The sequence below is a fragment of the Hippocampus comes genome, unplaced genomic scaffold (genome assembly GCF_001891065.2).
Source record: "Hippocampus comes isolate QL1 unplaced genomic scaffold, H_comes_QL1_v1.1 scaffold22, whole genome shotgun sequence".
NCBI lineage: Eukaryota > Metazoa > Chordata > Actinopteri > Syngnathiformes > Syngnathidae > Hippocampus > Hippocampus comes.
In genome coordinates this window covers 3,602,620-3,616,198 of record NW_017806175.1, presented here as the reverse complement: position 1 = coordinate 3,616,198, position 13,579 = coordinate 3,602,620, and the positions used below count along the sequence as shown (strand labels likewise).

At 40.4% G+C, this 13,579-nt stretch overlaps 1 protein-coding gene across 5 annotated transcripts in view; it reads left to right on the top strand.

Annotated features, from left to right (window-relative positions):
• The first annotated feature begins 315 nt into the window (after positions 1-315).
• The window catches only part of mier2 (mesoderm induction early response 1, family member 2), a 22,502-nt gene continuing 9,238 nt past the window's right edge, over positions 316-13,579 (top strand). For 3 of the 5 annotated variants that reach the window (XR_002171374.1, XM_019897286.1, XM_019897283.1), the window contains exon 1: positions 12,209-12,300. The gene's annotated coding sequence lies outside the window, so the exon portion shown is untranslated. Of the gene's footprint in view, positions 396-11,990; positions 12,301-13,579 lie in introns of those variants that run through there. The other 2 variants (XM_019897285.1, XM_019897284.1) reach the window with 2 other exon arrangements.

Below are 13,579 nucleotides of genomic sequence, written 5' to 3'. Positions count from 1 at the left end.
TCCCTGGTGTCTAAGGCAAAACCGTCTAACAGGAAACTGAGCACATGTCTAAAATGCATTACTTTTAACAGCCGCTGCCAGCGCCGAGACACATGGTTCTAAAACAGAGTTACTGCCTCCATATAATCCGAGCAAGAACTGGCAAATGAGTTGGGCATTGTGCAGTTTTTGTGTGTGTTTTGGCTTGGGTATACTTTACTTCAACGTCAGCCCAACACCATTGAGGTTGGCCAGAATAAAAATGCTGTAGATTAGAAATTTCCATAAAGGCTTACGGGGCTTTAGTGACTTTGTTTTCTCTGCAGAGCTCGCCCAAATGGAATTGTTTGAAATGGAAGAAGTCCAAAAGATAAAGACATGCCCTCTCGGTGGACTGAAGACAATCTACCGCAAAGGTACATTCTATGTTCATGTTCTGTGCTTAGCTTTTGGCTTTGAAACGATAGGGTGGGGGGGCAAATGCCAGATATTAGCCCTGGTAGCTGCTAAGCCATGGGTGGAGAAACTCAATGTTTGGGTGGTATTACAGTGTATAATAAAGGTTTATACACCCCTGTGGAAAACCCACAAAACCTCCCAAACACATGTGGGAAGAAAATGTGTTGTGGTCCGACTCAACCAAGGTTGACATTTTTGGGTCATTATTCCAGAAGGTATGTTTGGTGCAAGGACCACCAAAAGAACAGAGTGAAGCATGCTTTGGGGCTGTTTTTCTCCATCTGGCCATGAGGCCGTTTTTCACCATCTGGACCTGAGGCCTTAGTCAAGGTAAAGAAAATGATGAGAAGTTCAAGATGCAGTCAATGTTAGCACAAATCTTCTGCTCGAAAGCGAAATAAATAAATAAAAATAATGAAGAGCCTACTAGAACACCTGAACTTTATCTGGGGTTGAGCACAGGAAATTTAAATGGTGTTAAGTGTTTGTTGACTTCCATTTAAAATGAGTTTCAATGTGATTGGTTAATTCTGAATCCATATCACACTTATAAGAGGGTGTGCGCAATTATTCTCCCTCATTATTCCAGTTATGTATTTGTTACTTCCAATTTGGAAAAGATGAGCAGAAATTCATTTGACTTGCACAGGTTCTAGGTTTCATTAATGCCGGAAAAAATGTAGAAGTTATTTATCTTGGTGTCTTGTCTCGATATCACAGACATCTGCATTCCCAACAGGGGTGTGTAGACTTTTTGATATGTACATATAGGATTTATATTTTTTAAATTAATAACCAAAAGACACACTAAAATTCCAAAATAGTCAATCTTCCGCTGCCCCCCCCCCACCCCCGCAACCACCAATCCATGGCCTACACTGAATCTAAAAAGTTTCCACAGGCTTGTGTTGACTTTTTATATCCACTGTAGGCACCTCACAAAAAACAAAAAAGATATGTACATATTACGGTAATTGAAACAGAATATTCAGCGGATGGGCAGGCAAATATGTTTGTACACTACAAACAATTCAATAGTCACTTTTCCATAATAATGCTATTGCTAAACAAAACAGAAGCACAAGCAGTTTCTCCGAATTCAAGTATTGCGACATACGACATGCTATGAACAGGTTCCCCAATGGTGGTCTTCAAAATTCATGGAAATTTGAGCCTTTCGTATCAAATGCCCCAGTCGTAGAAAAGCCTGCCAAGATGTTCACTCGGTGTTAAAATGATGAACGACAGTTTTGGAGGCCGAGCGACCGTCGCAAGTAATGATGTAATGCCACCCGGCCGACCTCCGCTTGGGGTCATATGATAGCGACGATGGCAGGGGGTACGGAGGGGGTGCTCGTGACGGTGGATTCAAACAGACGTGAGCTTGTGCGTAGTATCTATGGCACATCTATGCGCGCGTGGCTGCTGAATGGCCCGAGTGTCTGGGGCGTGACCAACTTAATGACATGACTTCCTGGCCTGATTCATGCACAGGTTTCTTGCACCTTTTTGAAAAAAAAAAAAAACAACGCGGCAGGAAATCCGAGCAAACAGAGAATCGGTTGTGTCGCCAAAATCGGCAGCCAACGCTTTTGGCATTGATGTTTTGGTCCGCTTTGATCCAAAATAGAATTCGGCTATACAGAATCAACCCCCCCCCCCCAAAAAAAAAAAAAGAAAAAAAAAAACGGTACACTTTTAAGCCAACACAGCTGCGTTTGAAGGGATCTAAGGCCAAAAATGGCAAATGTAGACCAGGAAAGAAGCGGTTGGCCCAGAGAACCACAGGGAAGAGGGTGATACAAGGGTTGGAGGGAGGAGAGTGCCTGAAAGTGGAGAGGGCAGTGCTGCATATAACTTTCCACCAGTGTACTTTTATGCAAGTGTCTCACAGGACGTGCCCTCTGCTGTTTCCATAAAGTCTGCTTGTTCTTCGAGGGTCCAAGCCAAAATGACTATTAATAAATCAGGAGAACGTTGCAGAATGTCGCCGGGCATGAAGAAAAGTGACGTGAGACGTTTGTGACCCGTCATTTTTTTTTTTTAACATTCTTACTGTTACACAAGAAAATAAATCGTATATATAGTATGTATATACAACTTGATATAAGTGATATAAATGATACACATACTTTTATTTACATTTTATTTTATTTATTTATTTCTTTGGGACAGTGCACATTAATCAACACAAGAATAAACAGTGGAAATGCGCCGGACTTAGCATAAATGCTAACTTTTTGCCTTAGTCCCAAGGCAGGTTTCAAAAATAGTCCAGAAAGACACATAAAGCTTTAACACCACAATGACAGAAATAAAAAAACAAATAGGTAAGGCATCATGAAAGAAACAATCCAAACAGTTGCAGTACTCAATTAATAGACAAAAGACCAGGACAGACAAATCACTTGGAGCTACAAAAACAAAAACAAAAAAATACAACAAAGGGAAATACATGTTGTGAATTTAAAGCAACTACAAAGCTTTGCGTCGCCAACGCTGTTTAGCTTCAGGCTAACAGAAATGCAAACTACCAAAGACAGGCTAACAAATAGCATCGGGGTTGAGGCATTGTACCACTTAAAGCAGCACAAATGGAGGAGCAACACATGTAGACAAAACAACAAAACTCACAGACATATATTTATCCGCTGTAAAGAATGGCTAGCATTACTGATATATATATATATATATATTTTTTTTTTTTTATGAATTGGTTATCGGAATTTTACTTGCCAAATATCAGAATCAGCATCAGAATAGAAATAAATGTCGGTTGGGCCATAGCCCTGTCTTGTAATTAACATGAGCACTCTTCTTGCCCGTGGATATTTAGAATAACCACGACCTGGCACAAACATAAATCTAAAAATGATCCACAGTAAAAGGCTTTTTTTTTTTTTAAAGTCCATGTTATCCAGTCCCACATTTCCTTTCACCAGTCATTCGCAACAACCGCCCCTTTGTACGATGGAAACACCCAAATCTGGTGAATTCTCTCTTGATTTCTCGTCTCATCCAATTAGCTTCTTGCTTGTTTGAATGCGAGCGTTTGCCTGAAGCAGCCGCTTGTTCTTTGGCTGACTCTGGAGCGACATTGTTATGCTATGAAACAATCTCCTGTCACGTTTAGATCCTGTGTTCCACAAACCGCAGCCCAGGCATCTGATATTAAGTGTGGTGAGTTCAGCCACTTGATGCAGTACAATACATGGAAACCCAAATCTCCTGAGTCCTGTCATGTGGCCTTTAAATCCCGCTGTTGATTATTATTGCAGCAAAAACCTCAAGTCTGGCCAGGCCTGTGTCAGTGGTGATCAGGAGCTACCTTGTATATGTCTCGTTTTTTTAGTAAGAGACATATTGTGCTTTTTCTCTTTTGTTTCTTTCACAATTTCTTACAATCCCGAGAAGTCGTAATAACATGCTGGTCCAATGAGGGGTCTAGCTTTTGTTACCATGACGACCACGGGCACAGTCTGAGCTTTTACCACTTGAGAGGCTCTGCCGGCTGCCTCTCATCAGATGGTGGGGTACACCCAATCGTAGGGCACACATAGACAAACAACCATCCGCACTCACACTCACACCTTGGGACAATTTCAAGTGCTCCATTAACCTGCCGTGCTTGTTTTTGGAATGTGGGAGGAAACCGGAGTACCCGGAGAAAACCCACGCAGGCACAGGGGAGAACATGCAACCTCCACACAGTAATTCTAATGAATGGAATGATGCATCAAGCTGTTTTTGTCAATCCAAAACACAAACTCATCTCTCACGCTTGACAAATAAATGGCTCTGATGATCTCAAAAAACTGCGCCAAAAATGTACTTGTACATGCACATCCAGTGAAGACTCTCCGTAAATTCTACAAACAATACAGACAAAACGTAGCTCCTCCTTGACATAAAAAGATGGTTTCCATAACACCAGTACAACTTTCCTATCTGGGTAGGACTTTGGCGCCATCTTGAAACAGGATATCATACGCTACACTGTGTGTATGTGGCATATGGACTTGTTTTCTCCATCCTCCCGTGTTGATTTAGCAGTGAGATCCGAGTGGAAGCACCCCCCCGCTTAAATCCCTGTTAATCTGTCACAGTGGCCGGAGCCTCGCTATCTCATCAGCTTTGTATTGGTGCGCTGCCCCGCCGAGACACAAACATCCTGTTTGCAGAGGGAGTGGGCAACAGAGAGAGCGAGAGAGAGAGAGAGAGAGCAGTGGAAATGCTCACTTAATGGAGCAGACTGGGAAGAGTGACTGGAATGTCCCAGCAAATAGGCAGTGAAAGTTTCAAAAGGGGGTTCGAAAAGTCACTCTCTGGAAGCGATATACTGTAGGTTAACAATATCCAAGCGCATAAGCGACTTCAGTACGCGTGCAGAATAATACGAGCGTATTGTAGCTATCTGGGGATTGAAATTGATCTTGGAATGGGCCACCACGGCAGTGGTTGTTATCCTGTTCCCCATTTGGGAGGTTTGGAACAAGTCATCAAATAGAAGAAATAACGAGTCAATCCTTCAGATGATATTTTGCACATTTGCTGGAAAATATTTGATGATGGGGACCATAGAGAAACGTCTTGTGTTGACTCACATGAACTCATAGATAAAGCAGCATCGCCACCTTGTGGAAGGGGAACGAGCATTGGAGCGACACTTAAAAAAAAAAAAGAAAAAATTAATCAAGTACGCACATTTATATACTTTTATTTACATTTGTATAAGAATAAATTTATAATCCCCCGAGAATAAAGGTTGTAGTTGGTTTTTGGATAAAGATTATTTCTTTTTTAAGAAGTGTGTAATCTGACTCGAAGGATATTGTGTAAAATATTTTTACCTGATTAAATTTCAACCTGATTCTCATATCATTGTGAGTTGGGGGGAAAAAAACCCTCATTCTTGTATTATTTATATTTTTTCTAGAAAAAAATAGTCTCGAAATATATTTGTTTAATCTTGTAAAATTATTCATTTGCTCAAATATACATAAATTTTGCCTTCAAAATACATATTTTTCATAACATTGTGATTTTATTTCTAGATTATTTCTGCAACTTTATTCTTGCAGTATCGTTTTTTATTTTCCAATGTGGCCTTAATACTGCATTTGTTCAGTTAGGAACAATTCAGGATCAGTCGCTTTCATCTGTTGAAACAATCTCATTCCAGACAATCACATTCGTATCATTTATTAATTTCAAATCCATTGCGGTGTTGTGGATACTCCGGTGTCATGATATCACAAGTTGGTCTCTCGTCGTCGGTGTGACTCAGCTGACGGCGCTCATGTGAAGTGGTCAATGTTGACCGGTCACAAAACACAAAATCAGGAAGTCAACGGAGAATGAGGAAATATGATACACTACGTACATATCTACAGTATACTGTATATTTATCAATATAAAACTTATTAAGTTTTTACTTCCCAAGTTAGTGTCAGCATTTGAACATGCCATTTACTGTAAGTCCACTTGATTCCTCAATGGAATGTGATAGATATGAGTTGCCACACATGAAAATTGTGACATAGGAGGTTCCGGCCCAACGCCGGCAATATATGTAACCACAATGTTATCTCTTTGTGGTCGACTGCTGTAACTGATGAATGGTTGTGATGCCACTCAGTCTAGAAAAATATCATATCTCACAAGTATCGGCGGAAGGATCGATTCAAATATGGATCATATTGAAACAAGCGTTGATACAATAAACCCATTGTACTTTGATAAGATGAATACTCTCGTGCAGGGCTCGCCAATCTTTTTGTGGCTGAGAGCTACTTCTGAGTACTGATTCATGCGAAGTGCTAGCAGTTTGAGACACACTTCTGAAATAACCAGTTTGCTCAAATTGCCTTTCATAATGTGATTACTATGTTTTTATTCATCATTAATGATATTCGTTCTTGTGCTTTCCCGCAATAATTAGCAAACGGATAAATATCAATAGGCAACACTTATTTTTCTATAAATCTCTGAGAGTGTTCACATTTTCAAATAATCATTTCGTCAACATTCCAAGGAAATCACAATGTCCCATCACTGGGGAAAACAGGTCGCAGGAGTCACCCGGTGCCCGTGGTTACCACGGTGGTGACGCCTGATTTAGTGTCAGTTTCTCAACTGTATCACATTTTCCTATAGGTCAATATTTCTTTGAAAACTCAGGCTTTGGGCTTGTCTGTTCAGTTTAGTGATGCACCATTACCATTTTTTTCAGTACGTACTCATCGATCAAACCATCCGCACTCACACTCACACCTTGGGACAATTTCAAGTGCTCCATTAACCTGCCGTGCTTGTTTTTGGAATGTGGGAGGAAACCGGAGTACCCGGAGAAAACCCACGCAGGCACAGGGGAGAACATGCAACCTCCACACAGTAATTCTAATGAATGGAATGATGCATCAAGCTGTTTTTGTCAATCCAAAACACAAACTCATCTCTCACGCTTGACAAATAAATGGCTCTGATGATCTCAAAAAACTGCGCCAAAAATGTACTTGTACATGCACATCCAGTGAAGACTCTCCGTAAATTCTACAAACAATACAGACAAAACGTAGCTCCTCCTTGACATAAAAAGATGGTTTCCATAACACCAGTACAACTTTCCTATCTGGGTAGGACTTTGGCGCCATCTTGAAACAGGATATCATACGCTACACTGTGTGTATGTGGCATATGGACTTGTTTTCTCCATCCTCCCGCGTTGATTTAGCAGTGAGATCCGAGTGGAAGCACCCCCCCGCTTAAATCCCTGTTAATCTGTCACAGTGGCCGGAGCCTCGCTATCTCATCAGCTTTGTATTGGTGCGCTGCCCCGCCGAGACACAAACATCCTGTTTGCAGAGGGAGTGGGCAACAGAGAGAGCGAGAGAGAGAGAGAGAGAGCAGTGGAAATGCTCACTTAATGGAGCAGACTGGGAAGAGTGACTGGAATGTCCCAGCAAATAGGCAGTGAAAGTTTCAAAAGGGGGTTCGAAAAGTCACTCTCTGGAAGCGATATACTGTAGGTTAACAATATCCAAGCGCATAAGCGACTTCAGTACGCGTGCAGAATAATACGAGCGTATTGTAGCTATCTGGGGATTGAAATTGATCTTGGAATGGGCCACCACGGCAGTGGTTGTTATCCTGTTCCCCATTTGGGAGGTTTGGAACAAGTCATCAAATAGAAGAAATAACGAGTCAATCCTTCAGATGATATTTTGCACATTTGCTGGAAAATATTTGATGATGGGGACCATAGAGAAACGTCTTGTGTTGACTCACATGAACTCATAGATAAAGCAGCATCGCCACCTTGTGGAAGGGGAACGAGCATTGGAGCGACACTTAAAAAAAAAAAAGAAAAAATTAATCAAGTACGCACATTTATATACTTTTATTTACATTTGTATAAGAATAAATTTATAATCCCCCGAGAATAAAGGTTGTAGTTGGTTTTTGGATAAAGATTATTTCTTTTTTAAGAAGTGTGTAATCTGACTCGAAGGATATTGTGTAAAATATTTTTACCTGATTAAATTTCAACCTGATTCTCATATCATTGTGAGTTGGGGGGAAAAAAACCCTCATTCTTGTATTATTTATATTTTTTCTAGAAAAAAATAGTCTCGAAATATATTTGTTTAATCTTGTAAAATTATTCATTTGCTCAAATATACATAAATTTTGCCTTCAAAATACATATTTTTCATAACATTGTGATTTTATTTCTAGATTATTTCTGCAACTTTATTCTTGCAGTATCGTTTTTTATTTTCCAATGTGGCCTTAATACTGCATTTGTTCAGTTAGGAACAATTCAGGATCAGTCGCTTTCATCTGTTGAAACAATCTCATTCCAGACAATCACATTCGTATCATTTATTAATTTCAAATCCATTGCGGTGTTGTGGATACTCCGGTGTCATGATATCACAAGTTGGTCTCTCGTCGTCGGTGTGACTCAGCTGACGGCGCTCATGTGAAGTGGTCAATGTTGACCGGTCACAAAACACAAAATCAGGAAGTCAACGGAGAATGAGGAAATATGATACACTACGTACATATCTACAGTATACTGTATATTTATCAATATAAAACTTATTAAGTTTTTACTTCCCAAGTTAGTGTCAGCATTTGAACATGCCATTTACTGTAAGTCCACTTGATTCCTCAATGGAATGTGATAGATATGAGTTGCCACACATGAAAATTGTGACATAGGAGGTTCCGGCCCAACGCCGGCAATATATGTAACCACAATGTTATCTCTTTGTGGTCGACTGCTGTAACTGATGAATGGTTGTGATGCCACTCAGTCTAGAAAAATATCATATCTCACAAGTATCGGCGGAAGGATCGATTCAAATATGGATCATATTGAAACAAGCGTTGATACAATAAACCCATTGTACTTTGATAAGATGAATACTCTCGTGCAGGGCTCGCCAATCTTTTTGTGGCTGAGAGCTACTTCTGAGTACTGATTCATGCGAAGTGCTAGCAGTTTGAGACACACTTCTGAAATAACCAGTTTGCTCAAATTGCCTTTCATAATGTGATTACTATGTTTTTATTCATCATTAATGATATTCGTTCTTGTGCTTTCCCGCAATAATTAGCAAACGGATAAATATCAATAGGCAACACTTATTTTTCTATAAATCTCTGAGAGTGTTCACATTTTCAAATAATCATTTCGTCAACATTCCAAGGAAATCACAATGTCCCATCACTGGGGAAAACAGGTCGCAGGAGTCACCCGGTGCCCGTGGTTACCACGGTGGTGACGCCTGATTTAGTGTCAGTTTCTCAACTGTATCACATTTTCCTATAGGTCAATATTTCTTTGAAAACTCAGGCTTTGGGCTTGTCTGTTCAGTTTAGTGATGCACCATTACCATTTTTTTCAGTACGTACTCATCGATCAAAGTACCGATACTTGGTCATCTTACAATTGACACACAATGTTTATTTAAATCAAATTCCCCAATTCTAATAAGGTCAGGTTGGTAAAATGGTAATGGTGTCATAGTATCGGAGCATTTTTACCTAAGTATAAGTTCAGTACAAACATACTGTATCAGTACCCTGACAAAGAAGTATCTTGTACCAGTACAGTTAATTTTTGGTGACAAACTTAATTGGAGACTAGTATGAACCATCACTCTTTCATCCGATATTCTCAAAAGGGGTGAAAGTAAGTAAATAACCCAGCTATTTACATGATAAACCCATGGGGAACTGTTTTATTTACTCCAAATAAAATGTGTGAAACGAGAAGTCAATCCTTTTCTCATGTGTGGCAATCTGATTCGTTTTGCAAGTGGTGCAGTCTCCACCTACTGGCTATTTGAATTAATGTAGTTGTTTTATTTTTCCTCCAACTGGAAGCAACATCCACTTTTTCCAACCCTTTAAATTGATCGGGAGACATTTAAAAATCTTGATGCCTTAATCTAAGATGGGCCTGTTTTTTTTATGTGGTGACCTCATTTGAGGCTTGGGGCATAACGGAGAGGGAACAGTGAAGACGAGCGTTATGGTATGTGCTTTTTAATTGTCACGTGCTGCTTTACAATGCTCGCAGACGGCAATTTAAAGTTTACATGAGTGCAGTGTGATGCTGCTTGATTTGATGTCGCACAGATACCTTAAACTTGCTTTTTTGGTGCTTGAGCAGGTTATGATTTTATGCGCACTTTTCCCATGAGGCACAGCAAAGTCTTGGCAAGCCTTAAAAAAAAAGTCCAAATTGCAGCTACTTTGGAAACTGGATTTTTTTTTTTCCTAATACAACTGATGAACTGGTGCCACACGGCGGCCTAGTTGTTAGCATGTCTGCCTAACAGTTCAGACGTTTGAGGTTCGTATCCCTCCTAGCATATTGCATGAATCAGCAGTAGAAAATAACGATGTAATAAATACTTTTTTTAAACTTTTATTCTTCTAATGGAGTTGAATCAATACTTCTGCTGTTACCAGAGTATTTCTTCTACTTCTTTACTACTCGGTATTTACTCTACAAGTACAGAGCGTGAGGACTTTTAGCATCTCTGTCAAACATACATGTGTGAAGAGAGCAGCTTCTATCTTTATCTGCTTTGGCCATACTGTTCCCTGCCCCCTCCCTTCGACATACATAACCACACTACACTTACATGTTCAGTCGGACTCATTTAGAGTCATCGGGTCATTCAAATGGGAGGACAATTTAGGCACCAACATTTCTGAAAAATTAACAGTGGTTCCGCCTCCATTGAAGAAAGGGAAGATGCTGGTAGTAAGGCAGTTTCAGGAACACATGTAAAATGAATATGACTAAAATGACTCATTTTATCGAAAAAAAACTTTTGCTCAATAAAGCTATTTCAAAGATTTATTTTCATTCAACCTAATCACTAAAGCTGTCACGATACGGTTTTGAAAGTGGAAATCACGATGCGTCCCTCCAAGTCCAAGACATTTTGCCTCCAATCAGTGACAGACGTTTGAGCACACAAGCTCGCAAAGTAAATTTACTCTAATCTTAATTATTGTTTTAGGTTCATTTTAAAAAGTGTAAAACCTAGAAAGAAGGTAAATACTGTACGGTAATAACAATAATATAATGCGTAATATAATAATATTAAAGCCATCTCTGATTAAAATTTGCTGTTGACCAGTGTAATCGGTTTATCCCTAAAATGTACTACTGTCTGGTTTATACTGAGAAGTCAAGTCAAAATTTTTCTTCACAATATGTTCCCCCCATTAGTCTAACCACAGTATTCTGTATAATGTATTTGAGGATAAGGAATTAAGCTGCAAATCCACATTTTTTCAACCGTCTCGGGGCGGCCATTTTGTCACTTGTCAACTGAAAATGACATCATAGTGGCTCAGGCCTCAGTTAACAACCAATCACGGCTCACCAGCTTTCTGATTGTGGTCAAGCGACATTCGCCAGATGAGGCGTCTTGGTCATTGCCTCAGCCCTGACCAACTGTGCTGTCATTTTCAGTCAGCAGCAAGTGGCAAAATGGCCAACCTCTGAGATGGATAAAAACGTGGATTTTGCCGCTAAATTCATTTTCCAAAAATGCAAGATTAATCACAATACTGTGTTTAGACCAGCGGGGCTGCATAGGACATAGTGTAAAAAAATTTTTTGACTTCACTTCCCCTTTAACAAATGACAAAAAGTGATTTGGGGTGGAAAACTGTACTCCCCCCAACTGAAGTAAACACAGCCACAGTCTGCTCTGGGAAATGTGTTTAATATATTCAAACAATTCAAATCTTTGTTGTGTCGATACAGCCGTACTTTAGGCACGCGTTAGCAGAGAAGTATGTGATGTAAATCCAATGTAACAAAATTTTATATGAAAAAAAAACACAATTGAAGAAAAGTTTCATTGTGTTTGTGCAAATGTTTGGCCTTCGAGTTTCATGATTTTTATAATATTGCTAATATTTTGATAATGTTTTAATATACGTTCCAGTACTACAGTGTATAGTGGCAAATAACTACTGTATACTACTGTATGGGCGGAAGATTGCAGATGTAAACTGTTGGTATGGGGGGTGGAGAGGAAATAGTAGTTTTACAATAACTGAAACGACGTCTTAGGCTCGTCGGAGATGTAAAATATGACAAAGTCGATGATAAAAAGTTACGTGGCCACAAGTAGACAACAACTTGAGTGAGTAACACACGTCGCGTTGCACAGTGCTACACAACAGACCTACAACATCCGGGCTAGTCGGCTCACGCAGGAACGGAATGGCGGCGGAGGTAAGTGGACGAAAACGAGGCTCTGGGTCGCCCAGACGACGGGCTAAACCGGGACCAAAGACGGCCGCGAGTCACGCTCCACGGTACGGCGTATGTGTCGGCTGTGTGACCGGCGAACTAACGCGGAAGGGCTGGAAGCGGGGAAACGTAGCAACGCGGGGGTTAAACATCGGGGAAGTAGAGATAGAGGGGGGAGGAATGGAGAAGCTCCCCGGCGTTTCGAGCCTTTCGCTCGGCGTTAAAGAGCCATTCCTCCCCCTCCTCCTCCCTTAGAGCCGTCGAAAGGACCCGAACCGACAACAAAGGAAGGAAAGCTAAAAACACGGCGATGGTCCGAGTGGTTTGGGGAAGTTTTTACACGCGGAAAAAGTTGTCCGCGTTAGTCTTTGTCGTCCCCTTTTTTAGTGGGACATTTCGACTTTTTATTTCCTTCTCGCGCGATCCGCCGAGAAGGAAGAGGCGTTCAGCACCAAGTGGCAGGAAAGCGCCCCTGGTCACACAATCGCAAGTTCGCAACACAGGCAGCACAACTTTGTCAGGACAACGGGCCCCGTTTCACAAATAACAAGAACCAGTGAATGGAACTTCTTAAACTTGTGTGCTTCTGTGTCAAAAATACTTTGTTTGCCTATCCCTGTTGCTCCAGTGTCCTCTAACTTTGACGCCTGTGCCAGAAACACGCTAAAAGGGATGCCACCCCCAAACGAAACTATGGTCCATGTCTAATATTGCAAAATGAAACAAAAGATAAGACATGGGGTGTTATCAGGTTGTTTCAATGGCACATATACTGTGTGTCTTAATGTTATGTGCAGTGAAGCAATGTAAAAGACTAAATGTTCCTAGATACCAAATGTCAATAGTTACAACCTGAAGTATGCATACCCCGGAGTAGACTATGATGCCCAAACACGCAGGCTATTATAATTTCAAATTAATCTTATATCACCCTAAAAAAAGTTTGTTTCTACCTTATTCCAGTTTTTTGTATTTTGCAGTACAGTATACTGTAGTTGGTTTCACACAAATCATCTGTTTTGATCCACCTCGCCCCCCCAAAATAAACAAGAACACAGAAAACAAGCTTTTTCTGAAAATATATGTTTTATGCACAGCAGTGTTTTTTTATGCTTTAGTGATGCCTCAAACATCTGAATGGTCCTGTTCTTCTGTAAAATAGCAACAAGAATGAAAATGTGCTTTTGGTGACAAAATGTATTTACAAGTAGTCACCAATGTAACAATTTTGCAAACTTTCACACACTATTGGCATGCTACATAGTAGTAGTAGCTGTATTTAGTAGTAATAGTGTGTGTGTGTGTGTGTGTGTGTGTGTGTGTGTGGGGGGGGGGGGGGCACCC